This window comes from Loxodonta africana, chromosome 3 (genome assembly GCF_030014295.1).
Source record: "Loxodonta africana isolate mLoxAfr1 chromosome 3, mLoxAfr1.hap2, whole genome shotgun sequence".
Classification (NCBI taxonomy): Eukaryota; Metazoa; Chordata; class Mammalia; order Proboscidea; family Elephantidae; genus Loxodonta; species Loxodonta africana.
In genome coordinates this window covers 87,671,205-87,689,672 of record NC_087344.1, presented here as the reverse complement: position 1 = coordinate 87,689,672, position 18,468 = coordinate 87,671,205, and positions in this window count along the sequence as shown.

Sequence of the window (18,468 nt, the reverse complement as noted above, 5' to 3'; positions counted from 1 at the left end):
CCTGGCAACTGTCGCGCCGCGTCTCCCTGAGGGAGCTCCTGTCAGCCGGCTGATCCCACCGCCCGCTACCCCCTGGTCCGTGGTCTTCGCGTGGTCCCGAGGCGGAGGGACAACAAAAATGGCGGAGCGGAGCCAGACGGCACCGGAGGCAGGTCTGTGGGGGCGGTTGAGCGGGGACGGCTGAGGCAGCATGGCTGTCCTGGGCCTGAAGGGGCAGAGGACTCAGGCAGGGCCCTACTCCTGCGGAGGCGTCCTGTGTGTTTGTGTAGTGGGGCTTTGACCTCGGGGTCAGGGGTCAAAGGAAGATGTGGACCCCTCTGAATGGTGGGCAAGGGACCTCGGGATCGTGGTGGCAGAGGGGTGTGCGGGGGAGTGTGCGCACTCCTGAGTATGGGCCCAGAAAGGGCCCAAGAGGAACACAGGACCCCAGTCCTAAGGGTCACCTGTGGTGGGGGCTGATGTTAGGGTTAGGCTGCATCATGAAGAGGGTATAAGTAACCCTATGGGTGTATGGGATCCCTAAAGGGACATGATTGGGGGGGATGTTAATTCTGAGAAGACAGCTGTATGTGGGGGGTGTGTTACTTTAGTATCAGGTAGTATGGTGGAAGGGAGGCGTACACATCTCAGGGTTATTTGTATTTTGGGGAGGTGTATTGTCTTCAGGGTCACCCTTGGTCACAGAGAAAGTACACAAATCCTTGTATGGGTCCTCAAAAAGGACGGGAGGCTTGAGGTGTAGCCCCAGAGCCCCAGTCCTTTAAGAGACAGCTTGAGGAGGCTGGAGCCTGATTAGATATGATCAGTGATCTTGAAGGTCATTTAGAATCACAAAGGGGTGCGTCTTTGTGAGTGGAAGATAGTCTAAGAGGGTAGAGAGACTGACAGGAAGAGAGAGCCAGGATCCTTTTCCTGAGAGGACCCCTCATAGGGATGACTGGGCTGGCAGAGATAGTGACCTAAAGTGTCTTATAGATCATACAAGAGAGGAAGAGTTTTTACAGTTCTGTGTATATGGGAGAGAGTTTGTTCCTAAAAAGGGGCTGGAGACTGAAGAACTGAAGTCTCAGTACTGAGGGGTGGCATCTGCATGTGTGTAGAAAAGTAGTGGCTTTGGGGATATATGTGGTAGTGGTGGTGATGGCACTGGTATACATATGTTTATGTGTCCTGGTTAGGTATTATTGGTTGCAAAAGTGATCCACTTGAATTATTCTATCCCTGGAGGCTGAGAGGTTATGGTAAGGCTATGCAGGAACTGAAAGTGGAAACTCTATGAAGCCATCAGGAATGGTTCAAGAGACCATTATCTCAAGGCCTGCATAGTTGCCCTCTCTTTCATGGTGTCTGTTTCTTCCACCAAGTAGTTCCTCTACTTGTTTTGTAGTTTTAGCTCTCTCAGAACTTGAGCATGCTCATTCCTTTATTCATTCACCCACACAACAAATATTTATTCAGTGCCAACTATATGCCAGACATCAAGTTAGGTACAGGCAACTCCTTGCTTCTGGTTTTTTCTTTACCTTGTTCTTTTCCTTTCTTTTTCCCCCCATAGCACGTATTGTCTTTGAACATACTTCTTAGTTTACTCATAATTTCTGTTGCTTATTTCTTGTCTCCATCCACTAGACTGTAAGTTTCATAAGTGCTGGGTTTTTGTTTTATCAATCAATTCCATGTGTCTAGAACCGTGCCTAGTGTATAGTAAGTTCCCAATACATATTTATTAAGTGAATAACTGCATGACTGGAACTCATATGGAGGTTCAGGAAGCTTTCTCCGAGGAAGTGATATTTTAGCTGAGATGTGACTAATGGTAGGGATTAAATAAATGAAGACAGGAGAAAAGAGTGGTCCAGGCAGAAGAAAAATCATATGCAAAGACCCTAAGGCAGGATGAAACATCATGTGCTGTGTTTAAGGAACTGAAAGGAGATGAATGTGGCTGCATACAGGGCAGTGGGAAGAGAAAAGAGGTTAGGTGAAGCCAGATCTTGCAGTGCGTTGTGGCTATGGTATGAATTTTGGTCAAAAATCCTAAGAATAATAGGAAGCCATTGAAGGCTTTTAAGTGGCACCATGACATAGTTCCGACTCATAGGGACCCTATAGGACAGAGTAGAACTGCCCCATAGAGTTTTGTTAAACAAATAACTGGTTACAATGTGGAGAATACAGAGGATACAAGGATATAAGAAAACCTGTTAGATAGTAGCGGAGATGGAGAAAGAATTGAGAAATATTTAACGAAGAATGGGAATGAGGGAGAAGGAGATATTGAAAACTACTAATAATTTTTTAATTTGTGCAGCTGGGTAGTTGATGGTGCCGTTACGGAGAATAGAGAGTACTGGAAGGGGTCTAGGCTTGATAGGGAAGTCATGAGTTTGGTTTTGGACATAGCGAATTTGAGATACCTTTGAGACATTCAAATAAGTGGAGAGACTGACAGGGCAGTTGAGTTTACAAGAAAAGTCTGAGCTGGAGATTTTGGCATAGGGATAATTACTAAAGCCATGGCTGTGGATGAAATTGCCTAGAGGGAGAGTGTATAGAATGCAGTGAGTAGAGACCTGGGATGAAGTGTTGAGTAGCTGTAATATTTAAATGCCTCTCAAAGAGACTGAGAAGGTACATCTGAGAGGTAAGAGGACAGCCAAGAGAAAGTTTCAAGATAACTGTAATATTCAACAGGTTAAATGCTACTGAGTGATACAAAGTGAAACCTGAAAAGCTAGATTTAGCATCAGAGAGGTCTTTGGTAAGCTTGATAAAAGGAAATTGATGAAGGTAGGAGCCAGATCATTTAACTTCTGAATTTCTATTAACTGCCTCAATCTTTGTTTCTTAATTCAGACTCCCAAGAGAGAGAATTTAATTGACACATACCATCTTTTCCCACCAGATCATGTCATAGATCACAGGCTAGTGTAGGGTTGACTGCCTTTGGATTAAGTGTCCAACTATTGCTGGGTGGAGTTACCTGGTAGAAAATATGGCCATATGGCGATTTCTCATCTTAATAGCAATATCCGACATTTATGGAGTGTTTATTATGTGCCAGCCAGTATACTAAGTGCTTTATATGTTTTAATCCACTTTAGCCTCATTACAACTCTCTAAAGTATCTCTATTTTACATGTGAAGAAATTTTGGCGCAGAAGTTAAGCAACTTGCCTAAGATCTGCAAAGAATAAATTTAAGATTGTAGTTTTCCATGCTATTTTAACATTAATGATATTTATTACTTGGCTTTCTGTCTATATTATAACAGTGCATGCTGAAGAAGTCATAGCCATGGTGAAAATTCCTACCCTACAGGGAATACTATTGCAAGCTAAGCATACTCTAGCAAGGTGAAGTGGAAAGAGCTGGGGCTCAGATCTTTGTTTAACTTCTGGTTCTGTGACTTACTAGATATAGATCCTGGGCTCGGCTTTTCCCATCTTCAGTTTCCTCATCTGTAAAATGGCGATAATATTTGCAGGATGGTTGTGAATATCATTGAGAGTATATCTGAAGTGCTCAACAAATATTATTTCCTTGGTTCCTCTGAAGCTTGAATACAAAAATGTACTGTGTATACTTTACGTATAAGAGCAAGCTTTAAACACAGTAATTAATATAAGACTTTTTTTTCCCCTTTTTTCTTAATTGGCATAATTGATTTATCATCAGAAGGCAGACAATAGATTTTGGAGGATCTAGAATTACTACCTGAATTATATATCATGGTGTGTGTCTGTACAAGGTGGATTTTGAGAAATCTCTTGAAGGAGTGAAGGGACACTGAAGATACTTTGTTAAAGCATGCTGATAGCTCTGTAAGAAGGTCAAAGTGGCAAAAGAAATTTTCTTCTTTTACATCTTGTACCTGAAAATGGAGAGATAAATATTGGGGCCTTTCTTCTTTCTCAGACATTTGACTATTAATAATAATAAAAAAAACCTTAGGTAACTAAATGTGAGAGTGTTAATCTCAAGCTAAATTGTACCAGCTTCAATTTCTCAGATTCTTCTTTTCTCTCTTTTCCAACTACCATAAAAAAAAGCTTTTGTTTGAATTACCTGGTAAAATAATTTGTTTTCTTATACAACCAAGTTTGTTACTTTTGTGGACACCCATATAGACCAAAAATTTTAGAATGAAACAGTCTGTTAAAATAGCCCATACCTTGATCAACTTTCTCTGTGAAATAAATATTTTATGTTTTTTTAAAGCAGCACTACATGAGTCTGAGGAAACTCTGGTGGCGTGGTGGTTAAGAGCTATGGCTGCTAACCAAAAGGTCAGCAGTTTGAATCTACCAGATCCTCCTTGGAAACTCTATGGGGCAGTTCTACTCTGCCCTATAGGGTTGCTATGAGTCGGAATCGACTCGACGGCACTGGGTTTGGTTTTTTATATGAATCTGAAAACATCTGTAGACAGAATCTTGAAATTTTAAGAAGCTTTAGAAATAAAAAGATTGCTATATGACCTTGGGCAAGATAGTTAAACCTGTTTGGCTTTAGTTTTCTTATTTATAAGCTGGGGATAGTAACATCTTCTTTGCAGGTGAGACTTACAGATTTAAGCTATAGAAAGTACACAGTGTCTTACACTCCCAAAGAGATGGTGTGTAGGAGTATATGTTTTTCTTAAAGTCCTAATAGTTAAATCACCTTTAAAAGAAAAGGAAATCCATGTTGATAATCCCTTATCTGACATCCTTGGATGCAGATATATTTCAGAATTCAGATTTTTTTTTTTAATTAAGGAAAGGTAGTACAGGCCATGTATTTGTACACGAGATTACATACAGCCCTCAGCGGGATATGGGATGATACCATTACCTGTACCGGTTATCATCAAGTTGATTCTGACTCATGGTGATTCCATGTGTGTCAGAGTAGAACTGTGCTCCATAGGCTTTTCAATGGCTGATTTTTTTGGAAGTAGATTGCCAGGCTTTGCTTCTGAGGTTCCTCTGGGTGGACTGAAATCTCCAACTTTTTGGTTAATAGCCTAGTACATTTGGTTTGCACCACTCAGGGACTCCATAGGGCAGTACCCTGTTATCAGACATAATTGATACCACGTTCACACTACGTGAATAAAGATTACAAATAGCTTCACATCAGTTTGAGGCAGCTTTTGTTGCCAAATTGGTTTTGGTGCCAAAGTTGTGAAAAATGTACTGTATTTAGAGAATTGAGGATTTTGGAATTATGAAAAAGGGGATATAAATTTATATAACTTTATCCCTTTTTGTAAATATTTTTAAAACTTCAGTTACTGTTTTGTCTCTATAACTTCTGTAACAGCAGTGAGCATAGTCGTATTAAAGATCCCAAAAAGAATATGTCAGAAAACAACTTTTATTACCGTGAAGCTTATGTGCTTGTTTCTTCTAAGGCTCTTTGAAGTCTGTATTTTTGAGGTTTATGAACATTGCATTTGGTTTTGGTTTCAGCATCTTGGGTCAGTGTTACTTTCAATGATAGGTATTAGAGAACTGTGTACACAAAGAAGGTCAGAAGGATGTCAATATCTTGCATACGAGTTCTTAACAGAATGACGGCTTTGTCTCTGAGTCATTTAAGAACAAAAGAGTCGTATGTGAGTTCCAGAATATTTTTATTAATTGTTAAATTTTAGCAGTGGAGGAGATACTAATTTTAGTATTGATTTAAGGAAAAATTTTATTACTAGCTGAATTTGATGTTGCAGATTATAAAAAATTGTTGCAAGTGTGAAAGATTGCAATGATTCATTCATAGTGCTCACCATATGGGAATATGCCAATCTTTGCTTTTTATACTCCCCATTTATTTAATGGGACTCATAAAAAATTTGTTTTTTTTCAAACTATGAAGGAAGATGTTTTTATTTGTCTTATATGCTTGAGAACTAGTGTTTTTGAACCTCTGAGTCTCTAAACAGGCTTTCAAAATAATGTACTTGCATGCCAACTGAAGGAAAAGAAAACGAGCGAACACAGAAAGGTTCCTAGATTTTTATATAGGATTGAAAATTTTGTATGGGATTGAAAATTCCCCAATAAAAACTTCTGACAGTGTTATGGGGGAAATATCTCTGAGATTTTGGGGTAAGGCATGGGAAAAAAAAATCTGCCAACAATTACAGATTGTTTGCCTTTTTTCAGGAGCCTTGTTAGTTGCTGTTAAGTTGGCTTCTGCTCATGATGACCTAAACATTGCCAGTTCCTGCACTCTCCTCACAATCTTTGGTATGCTTGAGTCCATTCCATTGTTGCAGTCACTGTGTCACTCCATCTCAGGGAAGGGTTCCCTCATTTTTGCTGACCCTCTTCTTTACCAAACATGACATCCTTTTCTAGATATTGGTCTTTTCTCATGATATGTCCAAAATAAGCAAGATGCAGTCTCACCATCAATGCTGCTAAGGAGCATTCTGACAGTACTTCCTCTAGGATGGATTTGTTTGTTCTTCTGGCAGTCCATGAGATATTCAGTATTCTTTGCTAACCCTATAATTTGAATGGGTCTGTTTTTCTTCGGCCTTCGTTTTTCATTGTCCAGATTTTGCATGCCTATAAGGTGTTTAAAAAACCATGCTTTGGGTCATGCACACCTTAGTCATCAAAGTGATATCTTTGCTTTTTAACAATTGAAAGAGGTCTTTTTAAAAAAAAAATTATTTTTTTTGTCACAGATTTGCCAAATGCAGTACATCATTTGATTTCTTGACTGCTGCTTCTGTTGTCATTGATTGTTGATCCAAGTAGAATGAAATTCTTGACAACTTCAATTTTTAACCATTTATCATGATGTCATTTATTGGTCCAATTGTATTTTTGCGTTCTTTGGAAATGAAATCATAGAAGTCACTAATTATGTTAATCTTTGTGTCATGGCTTGTGGAAAACAGTCATGTTGTTGACCACATTATCCATTTTTTAATTTACTCTTTCATTCAAAAAATACACATTGAATACCTACCATGTACCAGGCATTGTGTTAAACATCAGAAATTCAGAGACATATTTGACAAAGTCCTTGCCTATAAGGACCTTCCATTCTAATGGAGGAGGAATAGAGTTAGAAAGTTACCATCCAGGCAATGATAGAGTTGTGCACAGAATTCTGAGCCCAGAGAATGGCTCCCTGACAGCTTGGGGGTGGTGTCCTGATAGTCCAGGAGTTGCTAAGCAGAGAGTTTGGGAGTGGAGAGAAGGAATGGAGGGCAGAGAGATCAACATGTTCACAGGAAAGTTATGAGGGTGAGAGAATAAAGCTCATTCTGAAAATTGCTAGTATTGCTCACCTATTAACAGAGCTAAAGATTGTATTCCTTTCTTTCACTGATCCTTGGACTTTTTTTGTGGATCAGAGATCCTTTTGAATATCTGATGAAAAACAATTTCTTCCATGAAAATGCCTATTATGTGCAAACACAAAAAGTTTGGAAATGATTTCAAGAGGTATTGTGCATCCCCTGAAGCTAGGTTAAGAAACTCTGGAATGATATCCTTCATTCCATGGCCTCTTCTGAATCCACCTTGAACTTCTGTCACTTCTCCGTTTTCTTTCTGCAGACGTAGTGATCTGAATTCTGTGTAATCCATTGTGTGAGGTTCACGTGTATAGTCATCATTTGTGTTGTTGAAAAAAGGTATTTCTGGTGAATAAGTCGTTGGTCTTGCAGAAATCTGTCATACAGCTTCTGGCATTGTTTCCGTCACCAAGGTCATAATTTTCAACTACTGAGCCTTCTTTGTTTCCAACTTTCACATTCAAATTATCAGTAATTTCGAATGCACCCTGATTGCAGGTTTGATCAATGTCAGACTGCAATAGTTTATAAAAATCTTTAATATTTTCATCTTTGGTGTTAATGGCTGGTGCATAAATTTGAATATTAGTTGTATACAACTGGTCTTCCTTGTATGTGTGTGGATATTAACCTATCACTGACAGTGTTCAGCCTTAGGATAGATCTTGAAATGTTCTTTTTGACAATGAATACAATGCCCTTCCTCTTCAATTTGTTGTTGCTGGCATAGTAGACCATATGATTGTCAGATTCAGAATGGCCAACACCAGTCCATTTCAGCTCACTAATGCCTAGGATATCAATCTTCAAGCATGCCATTTAATTTTTGACTACTTCCAGTTTTCCTTGATTTATATTTTGTGCATTCCACATTCCATTTACTAATGGATGCTTGTAACTGTTACTTCTCATTTTGAGTCTTGCTGCATTGGCAAATGAAGCTTCCAAAGGCTTTATTCCATCCATGTTATTAAGTTCGACTCTACTTTGAGGAGGCAGTTCTTTCCCAGTTGTATTTTGAGATTCCTCCAACCTGGTGAGCTCATCTTCCAGCATTGTATCGGACAGTGTTATGTACTTATCCATAAGGTTTTCCTTGGTTACTTTTCAGAAATAGATTACTAGGCCTTTTTTCCTAGTCTTTCTTAGTCTGGAAGTTTAGATGAAACTTGTCCACCATGGGTGAACCTGCTGGATTTCAAATACTGGTGGCATAGCTTCCAGCATCTTAGCAACATGTAAGCCACCACAGTATAACAAACTGACAGACTGTCCTAAAATCGAGAGAAATAAGGTAAACCAATCTGGTGCCTCTTTTCTATGAGGAACTTTATATATATCTTGCTTAATTCTCAGAAAATCCTTGAAAGGGGGTAAAATTATCTTAGTTTTATAGATGAGGAAATCAAGGTTCAGAAAGATTAAGTGGGATGGCTAAGGCTACACAACCAGTAAGTATGAGAACTGGAACAATAATCTGGGTATATCTGATCGGACTACCCCACTCTGCCTTTTGGCTTTATTTCGTAAAATCTAGTTCCTGACTGAAGGAGATGACACACAGAAAGACTTAGAAATTTCCTTCCATGGAAGAAGAGGCATTACATATGTTAATTTTCAGACAAAAAAAATTGGGCATTTGTTTCTACTTACTCCATTATGGGGTTAAAGGCATTTCTCACCTCAGACCTCTCCATGTAGTCATCTAGTAAATTAGTGCTTGTTGTTGTGTGCCATCAAGTTACTTTTCGACTCATAGTGACCCAATGAGACAGAGTAGAACTGCCCCATAGAGTTTCCAGGCTGTAATCTTTACAGGAGGAGCCCTGGTGGTACAGTGGTTAAGCCCTGGACTGCTAACCAGGAAGCTGGCCGTTCTAACCCATCAGCTGCTCTGCAGGAGAAAGATGTGGCAGTCTGCTTCTGTAACGATTAAAACCTTATGGGACAGTTCTACTCTGTCATATAGGATCTCTGTGAGTGGGAATCTACTCCACAGCAATCGGTAATATTTAGAGAAGCAGTTTGCCAGGTTGTTCTCCTGCAGAGCCAGCGGGTGGGTTTGAACTGTCAACCTTCCATTTAGTAGCCAAGCACTTAGCCGTTGTGCCATCAGGGCTCCTTGTAAATTAGTGCTAGATTTAAAAAACAAAAACAGTTGCCTTGAGTTGATTCCAATTCGTGGTTACCGCATGTGTATCAGAGTAGACCTGTGCTCTGGAGGGTTTTTAGTGGCTGGGTTTTTGGAAGTAGATTGCTAGGTTTTTATTCTGAGGCACCCCTGGGTGGATTTGAGCTGCGAACCTTTTGGTCAGTAGCCAGGCGCTCAACCATTTGTGCCAATCCAGGTAGTCCAGTGCTGGATACCCTAAAACCCAAACCTATTGCAGTCGAGTCAATTCCTACTCATTGCGACCCTATTGGACAGAGTAGAACTGCCCCATAGGGTTTCCGAGAAGTGTCTGATGGATTCAAACTGCCGACCTTTTTTGGTTAACAGCCAAGTTCTTAACTAGTGCTAGATAACGTGGAGTAAAAAAGCAGTTAACATATGCCTGCCACATAGCAGGCATTCTGTATTTGTGAAACAAATGAATGAAATAAATTTTTATCTGTAAAATTTTAGGTTTAAATATTTGAACTCAGACTGTAGGAAACTGAGAGTATTGAACAAATAAAGGGAAAAAATAGACAAAATTTTGACATTTTATAAACAAAATGCCCTAGTTGAATGCAACACAAATGTAACTGGTAAGCTGGGGCTAGAAGGAGTTCAATTAAACTTCGTCTAGAGGTATCTGTCTCTTTAGGAAGCATGACACAGTAAATAGGGTATGGGTTTTGGAATTAAACAGGTAAGATTTAAAATCCCAGCTCTACCGTTTGCTGTGTAATAGTACTTCCCTGAGCCTTAGTTTTCTTCATCTTTAAAATGGTGGTACTAATCGTTTTCTCATTAGGGTTGTGAGGGTATATCTAATACATATCATTTAGTAGAAACTCTGTTAACCAACTCATGGATAAGTTTGTACCTTCCATTCCGTGAGACATGTAGCTTCATATATGTTTAAAGAGCCTCTCTGATCCTCTAGCTACCACAGGTGTTGGAAGAAAGCAATTTTATAAATGTATTTGGATGAAACATGAGTCTCAGTGTCATTAATATATGAGGAAGAATGTAAAATAATTTTAATGAAAATTGGAAATAAGATCCAAAGCTATACTACTCTAATTTCTTACCTTACTAATGTCATTACCAATATACTACCGGAAGAATATCGGTGATTATAAGAAATGCTAGTAAAATTCTTGTAGCCTGATAAAAATTGTAAGCTGAAGATGTTTTGAACTTTCTCATAAAAGGCTGAAAGGCCTTACCATTTAGATTTATCAATATGGTGAGGTCTTTCATTGACTCTCAGGCTCACACATATTTTAGAACTGGATAAAGAATTAAATGATTTAATAAAGGGAGAGGATAATTTTTATTCTTTTCTCTGAAGAAACTGGATCTTTTATTTCAAGTTAATATAAATTATATGTAGTCTAGGATTCAGCTTCATGAAAACAACTTTTTCCTATATACTTTGGAGGAAATCATGATCTAGTTTACTCTTCTTATTAATTTCTAGAACCTGATTAAATAAGGACTTAAGAAGGAGGAATTTATCTTCCTTTGGAATCCACATTTGTTAGAGTTGGGATCAATTTCAAGTTGTGTTGCACTGATTAGATCCTTTCCTTACTGGGAGATTTTTCATTGTGACTTGTTCAGTGTATTTTTAATTGTATTTCGTCAGTTATAGAATTCAGTAGATAATTGAGGTATTGTATATATTTTTAATTGTAATGTGAAATGGTTATGTTTGGTACAGTGGGTGTCGTAACTGATTAGTGATCTAGATCATGAACTTAGCGGTCAAATTGTTTTTTTTGTGGGGAGGCAGAGGAGGAGAGTTCTTTATCGTTTGTATATCATTACTTTTAAAGTGGTTTTGGTTTGGCAGACTTTACATTAAAGTGCATGTGATCTTGATGAAATGAAGTAAGCAAAATTTTCTTCATCTCTAATTTTAATGTTATTTCACTGTAGGTTATCAGAAGTTTCCACCCTGCCCTTGAAAACCCACTGTTGTTGTTAGGTTCCATTGAGTCTGTTCTGACTCAGAGCAACCCTATGTACTACAGAATGAAACACTGCCCAGTCCTGTGCCATCCTCACAATTGTTGCTATGCTTGAGCCCATCTTTGCAGCCACTGTGTCGGTCCATCTTGTTGGGGGTCTTCCTATCTCTTGTTGACCCTCTACTTTAGCAAGCACACTGCCCTTTTCCAGTGACTGTTGCCTTCTAATAACATGTCCAAAGTATGTGAGATGAAGTCTTGCCATCCCCGCTTCTAAGGAGCATTCTGGCTGTACTTCTTCCAAGACAGATTCATTCTTTCTTCTGGCAATCCATGGTATATTAATTATTCTTCGTCAGTACTGCAATTCAAAGGCGTCACTTCAGGCTTCCTTATTCATTGGCCAGCTTTCATAAGCACATGGGGCAATTGAAAATGCCATGGCTTGGGTCAGGAACACCTTAGTCCTCAAAGCAACATTTTTGCTTTTTAACACTTTAAAGAGGCCTTTTGCAGTGAATTTGCCCAATGCAATACATTGTTTGATTTCTTGACTGCTACTTCCATGGGCATTGATTATGGATTCAAATAAAATCCTTGACAACTTCAGTTTTTTCTCCGTTTATCATGATGGTGCTTATTGGTCCAGTTGTGAGGATTTTTGTTTTCTTTATGTTGAAATGTAATCCATAATGAAGGTTGTAGTCTTTGATCTTCATCAGTAAGTGCTTCAAGTCCTCTTCACTTTCAACAACCAAGGTTGTGTCATCTGAGTATTGCAAGTTGTTAATGAATCTTCCTCCAATCCTAATGCAGTGTTCTTTTTCATGTAGTCCAGCTTCTTGGATTATTTGCTCGGTATACAGATTGAATAAATATGGTGAAAGGATACAAGCCTGGCCCACACTGTTCCTGATTTTAAACCATGTAATATCCCCTCACTCTGTTCCTAGGACTGCCTCTTGGTCTATATACAGTTTCTGCATGAGCACGATTAAGTGTTCTGAAATTCCCATTCTTCGCAATGTTATACATAATTTGTTATAATTCACAAAGTCGAATGCATTAGCACAGTCAATAAAACACAGGTAAACGTCTTTCTGGTACTCTCTATTTTCAGCCAAGATCCATCTGATATCAGCAGTGATTTTCCTTGTGCCATGTCCTCTACTGAATCTGACTTGAATTTCTGGCGATTCCTTGTTGATGTACTTCTGCAACTGCTTTTAAATTATCTTTAGCAAAATTTTACTTGAGCTTCATATTAATAATTTTGTGCCATAATTTCTGCATTCTGTTTGATCACCTTTCTTTGGAACGGGTACAAATATGGATTTCTTTCAGTTAGTTGGTCAGGGATAGTTGTCTTCCAAATCTCTTGACATAGATGAGTGAGCATCTCTAGCGCTGAATCTATTTTTTGAAACACCTCAATTGGTATTCTACCAATTTCTGGACCTTGTTTTTCCACCGAGGCCTTCAGTGCAGCTAAGACTTCTTCCCTCAGTACCACTGATTCTTGATTATATGCTACCCCCTGAAATGGTTGAATGTTGATCAGTTCTTTTTGTTACAGTGACTCTGTGTATTCCTTCCACCTTCTTTTGATGTTTACTGTGTTGTTTGATATTTTGCCCATTCAAGGCTTGAATTTATTCTTCAGTTCTTTTAGTTTGAGAAATGCCAAGTGTGTTCTTCCCTTTTGGTTTTCCAACTCTAGGTCTTTGCACCTTTCATTTTAATACTTTGTCTTCTTGAGCTACTCTTTGAAATCTTCTGTCCAGCTCTCTGACTTCGTCATTTTTTCTGTTCACTTTAGCGGCTCTACATTCAAGAGCAAGTTTCAGTCTCTTCTGATATTCATTTTGGTGTTTTCTTTCTTTCCTGTCTTTTTAATGACTTTTTGCTTTCTTCATGGCCTTGATGTCATCTCACAACTTGTCTGGTCTTCGGTCATCAATGTTCAATGCATCAAATCTATTCTTGAGATGGTCTCTAAATTCAGATGGGATATACTTAAGGTCATACTTTGGCTCTCGTGGACTTGCTCTGATTTTCTTCAGTTTCAGCTTGAACTTGCATATGAGCGATTGATTGTCTCTTCTGCAGTTGTCCCCTGGCCTTGTTCTGAAAGATGTTATTGAGCATCTCCATTGTCTCTCTTTCCACAGATCTAGTCGATTTGATTCTTGTGTATCCTATCCATCGAAGTCCACCTGTATAGTTGTTGAATAAGTTATTTGCAACATAGAAGCCATTGGTCTTGCAAAATTCTATCATGTGATCTCTGTCATAATTTGTTACCAAGGCCATGTTTTCCAACTATCAATCCTTCTTTGCTTCCAACTTTTTCATTCCAATCACCACTAGTTATTAATGCATCATGATTGCATGTTTGATCAATTTCAGACTGCAGAAGTTGGTAAAAATCTTCAGTTTCTTCATCTCTGGCATTAGTGGTTGATGCGTAAATTTGAATAATGGTCGTATTAACTGGTTTTCCTTGTAGGCATATGGATATTATCCTATCACTGAAAGTGTTGTACTTCAGGATGGATCTTCAAATGTTCTTTTTGATGATGAATTCTCCCTCATTCCTCTTCGATTTGTCATTCCTGGCATAGTAGACCACATGATTGTCCCATTCAAAATGGCCAATACCAGTCCATTTCAGCTCACTAATGCCTATGATATCGATCTTTATACATTCCATGTCATTATGGACAACTTCCAAACTTTCTAGACTCATACTTCATGCATTCCATGTTCAAATTATTAATGGATATTTGCAGCTGTTTCTTTTCACTTTGAGTCATGCCATATCAGCAGATGAAGGTTCCAAAAGCTTGACTACATCCACATCATTAGGGTCGATTCTATTTTGAGGTGGCAGCTCTTACCCAGTCGTATTTTGAGTTCCTTCCAGCATGATAGGATCATCTTCCAGCAATATCAGACCATGTTCTGCTGCTATTCCTGAGGTTTTCCCTGGCCGATGTTTTTAGAAGTAGACCTCCAGGCATTTCTTCCTAGTCTGTGTTAGTCTGAAATCTCAACTGAAACTTGTCCACCGTGGGTGACCTTGCTCGTATTTGAAATATCGGTAACATTACTTCTTGCATCACGGCTGTGTGCAAGGTACCACAGTATAACAAACTGATATGAGTGGTGGTGGAAACCCACTACCCAGTTAAAACTGGGAAAATGAGCTTTCCTGTTGTTAGAGTGACAAAAACATCCTCATTCTGTGGGTATCTGCTCTGAACAGTGTGTGCTTTGACAGTTCAGTAGTTTGGCCAAATTAATTTAGAAAAATAGGATTAAGTATTATCAGGAGGATAGATAAGTTCCTTTTGTTTCTGTACTAGTAAACTAAATGTTTTTATTTTTTCAAGTTCTTTATCTTCTAATGTATCAATCCATTCTCTCTTTCAAAGAGACTAGAAATTGAGTAAAATTTCTGAACTTTTCAGCTCTAGCTTTTCTGAATTTTTGTACTGTAGGCTTTCCCTGCCTCTGCCTTGCCTCCAGTTAAGTAAGAGAGATTGACCTACTGAATAGAGCCCTAGATATTCAGTTCGGTTTTCTTTCTGTTATATATTGTTTTTTCTTTCTTTCTTTCTCTCTTACTACTTGATGTCTTAGTTATCTAGTGCTTCTGTAACAGAAATACAACAAGTGGATGGCTTTAAAAAAAAGATATTTATTCTCTCGCAGTCTAGGAAGTTAGGAGTTCTAATTCAGGATGGCAGCTCTAGAGGAGGGCTTTCTCTCTCTTTGGCTCTGGAGGAAGGTCCTTGTGACCAGTCTGCCCTGTCGAGGAGCTCTTCAGTGCAAGGAGCCCAAATCCAAAGGAGATGAGATCCTGTCTCTTCTTGCTTGGTTGTAATGAGGTACCCTGGTCTCTCTGCTCGTTTCTTTCTTTTATATCTCAAAGGAGATTGATTTAAAACACAACCTAATCTTATAGACTGAGTCCTGCCTCATTAACATAATTGCAGCCAATCCCACCTCATGAACATCGTAGAGGTAGGATTTATACCATAGAGGAAAATCACATCAGATGACAACATGGTGGACTGTCACACAATACTGGGAATCATGGCCTAATCAAGTTGCCAGATATTTTGGGGGACACAATTTGATCCATGTCTCTTGGCTATGATCTGTTTGGTCCTTTTGGTAATTCAGGTCTAAAGTGGATATGCTATATATCATTGCCAACTACTTTGAATATGAGTATTTAATACTAAAGAGAAGAAATATGCTAAAATGCTAAGGAAATATAATTTAAAAAATACTTATGTATGTAGAGTTCCTAAAAATCAAGTATGACTTTTGAATACACCACAGTTTTTGCAAAATGTTAAACTAGGGCTTAAAACCCACTCTCTGTTCACATTAGTTTTCTGAATTTGAGAAAATTGCGTCTGATGAAAAGTAAAGCAATCCTTGGGTGCATCAAGGAATCACCACATTTTTGATTTCTGAAGCTATCTTTCTTTTTGCCTTGTGAGTTTTAGTTGCTTATTTTGAAAAAGTACAATAATTTTATGAAATTTAAATAAACATAATTATTTCAAGTTGTTTATAGCTTTATTTGAACTATACTTATCACATTATGACTTGTATTCCAGTTATTTTATGTACATCTTTTTCATATTTTGCACACTTTTTTCTTACAAGATTATAAAAAGAAATTATATCAGGCACAAGGCAATGTTGGGTGAGTGAATGTCTAACTGGACTTGTGAGGAGAGCCTCCCATTTCCCTCCACATTGGCATCCTTGGGCCTTAGAGATGTATTTTTTTATTTGTGAATTATAATGATATTTAAAAATTTAGATCTGGCTTCCATACAGAAGGAAACCCTGGTGGCATAATGGTTAAGGACTATGGCTGCAAAAGGTCGGCAGTTCAAATCCACCAGGTGCTCCTTGGAAACTGTATGGGGCAGTTCTGCTCTGTGCCATAGGGTCACTATGAGTTGAAATTGACTTGATGGCAACGGGTTTGATTTTTTTTTTTTTTGGTCCATACAGAAAGAAAGAGAATAAGAAACTTGAGGCTTTTACCTTCCTGTTATATACAGTTGGCCCCCTGTATTCTTGGGTTCTGCATCTATGGATTCAACTGATAGAAAACATTCAAAAAAGAAAAAAAAAAGTTCCAAAAAGCAAAACTTGCATTTGCTGTGTGCCAAGTGCTATGCTGAATCTACGTGAAGGAAGTGATGTGCAGGCATACCCCGCTGTAGCCTCCCGCCATTTCACGGATCCCTAGTATTTCTCCAGAATTTGTTGTTTGAACATTGTTCATCCCGTGTCTTATTTCGTCGCTACTTGTGTTGTGTGCACCCTTTGTTTCCATGAAAAAATGTCTTCTAAAAAGCAATTGAGTGGTCAAATCAATCCCTCAAAGGCTAAAAGTGTGAGGGGTTGAGGAGAGAAGAGGAAGGAGTTTAGGGCTAGTAAGGGATAGCTGGCTAGCTGTATAAAGCACTGCAGCCTCAAGAACTGAAAGATCATGGAGAATCAGCATCGGCTGATGTGAGGCAGTATCCACGTTCCTAGAAGAACCCAAGAAACTCAGAGAAGAGAAAGGCTGCCTTCCAAAGCAAGTCTTCAGTTATGATGGAACAACTATTTGGTAGCATTTACATTGTTAGGTATTACAAGTAATCTAGAGATGATTTGCCCCATGTGTCTGTCAGTTTGTCGTACTGTGGGGGCTTGTGTGTTGCTGTGATGTTGGAAACTATGCCACTGGTATTCAGATACCAGCAAAGTCACCCATGGAGGACAGGTTTCAGCTGAGTTCCCAGACTAAGACAGACTAGGAAGAAGGACTTGGCAGTCTACTTCTGAAAAGCATTAGCCAGTGAAAGCCTTATGAATAGCAGTGGAACATTGATATAGTGCTGGAAGGTGAGCCCCCCAGGTTGGAAGGCACTCCAAAGATGACTGGGGAAGAGCTGCCTCCTCAAAGTAGAGTTGACCTTAATGATGTGGATGGAGTAAAGCTTTTGGGACCTTCATTTGCTGATGTGGCACGACTCAAAATGAGAAGAAACAGCTGCAAACATCCATTAATAATCGGAACCTAGAATGTACGAAGTATGAATCTAGGAAAATTGGAAATCATCAAAAATGAAATGGAACACGTAAACATCGATATCCTAGGCATTAGTGAGCTGAAATGGACTGGTATTGGCCGTTTTGAATTGGACAATCATATAGTTTACTATGCTGGGAATGACAACTCAAAGAGGAATGGTGTTGCATTTATCGTCAAAAAGAACGTTGCAAGATCTATCCTGAAGTACAGCGCTGTCAGTGATAGGATAATATTCATACGCCTACAAGGAAGACTGGTTAATACGACTATTATTCAAATTTATGCACCAACCACTAGGGCCAAAGATGAAGAAATAGAAGATTTTTATCAGCTGCTGCAGCCTGAAACTGATGGAACTTGCAATCAAGATGCATTGATAATTACTGGCGATTGGAATGTGAAAGTTGGAAACGAAGAAGGATCAGTAGTTGGAAAATATGGCCTTGGTGATAGAAACAATGCCGGAGATCGAATGATAGAATTTTGCAAGACCAACGACTTCTTCATTGTAAATACCTTCTTTCACCAACATAAATGGCGACTATACACATTTTTTTTTTTTTTTTATACACATGGACCTCGCCAGATGGAAGACACAGAAATCAATTTGACTATATCTGTGGGAAGAGATGATGGAAAAGCTCAATATCATCAGTCAGAACAAGGCCAGGGGCCGACTGCGGAACAGACCATCAATTGCTCATATGCAAGTTCAAGCTGAAACTGAAGAAAATCAGAGCAAGTCCACGAGAGCCAAAATATGAGCTTGAGTATATCCCACCTGAATTTCGAGACCATCTCAAGAATAGATTTGACGCATTGAACACTAGTGACTGAAGACCAGACGAGTTGTGGAATGCCATCAAGGGCATCATCCATGAAGAAAGCAAGAGGTCACTGAAAAGACAGGAAAGAAAGAAAAAAA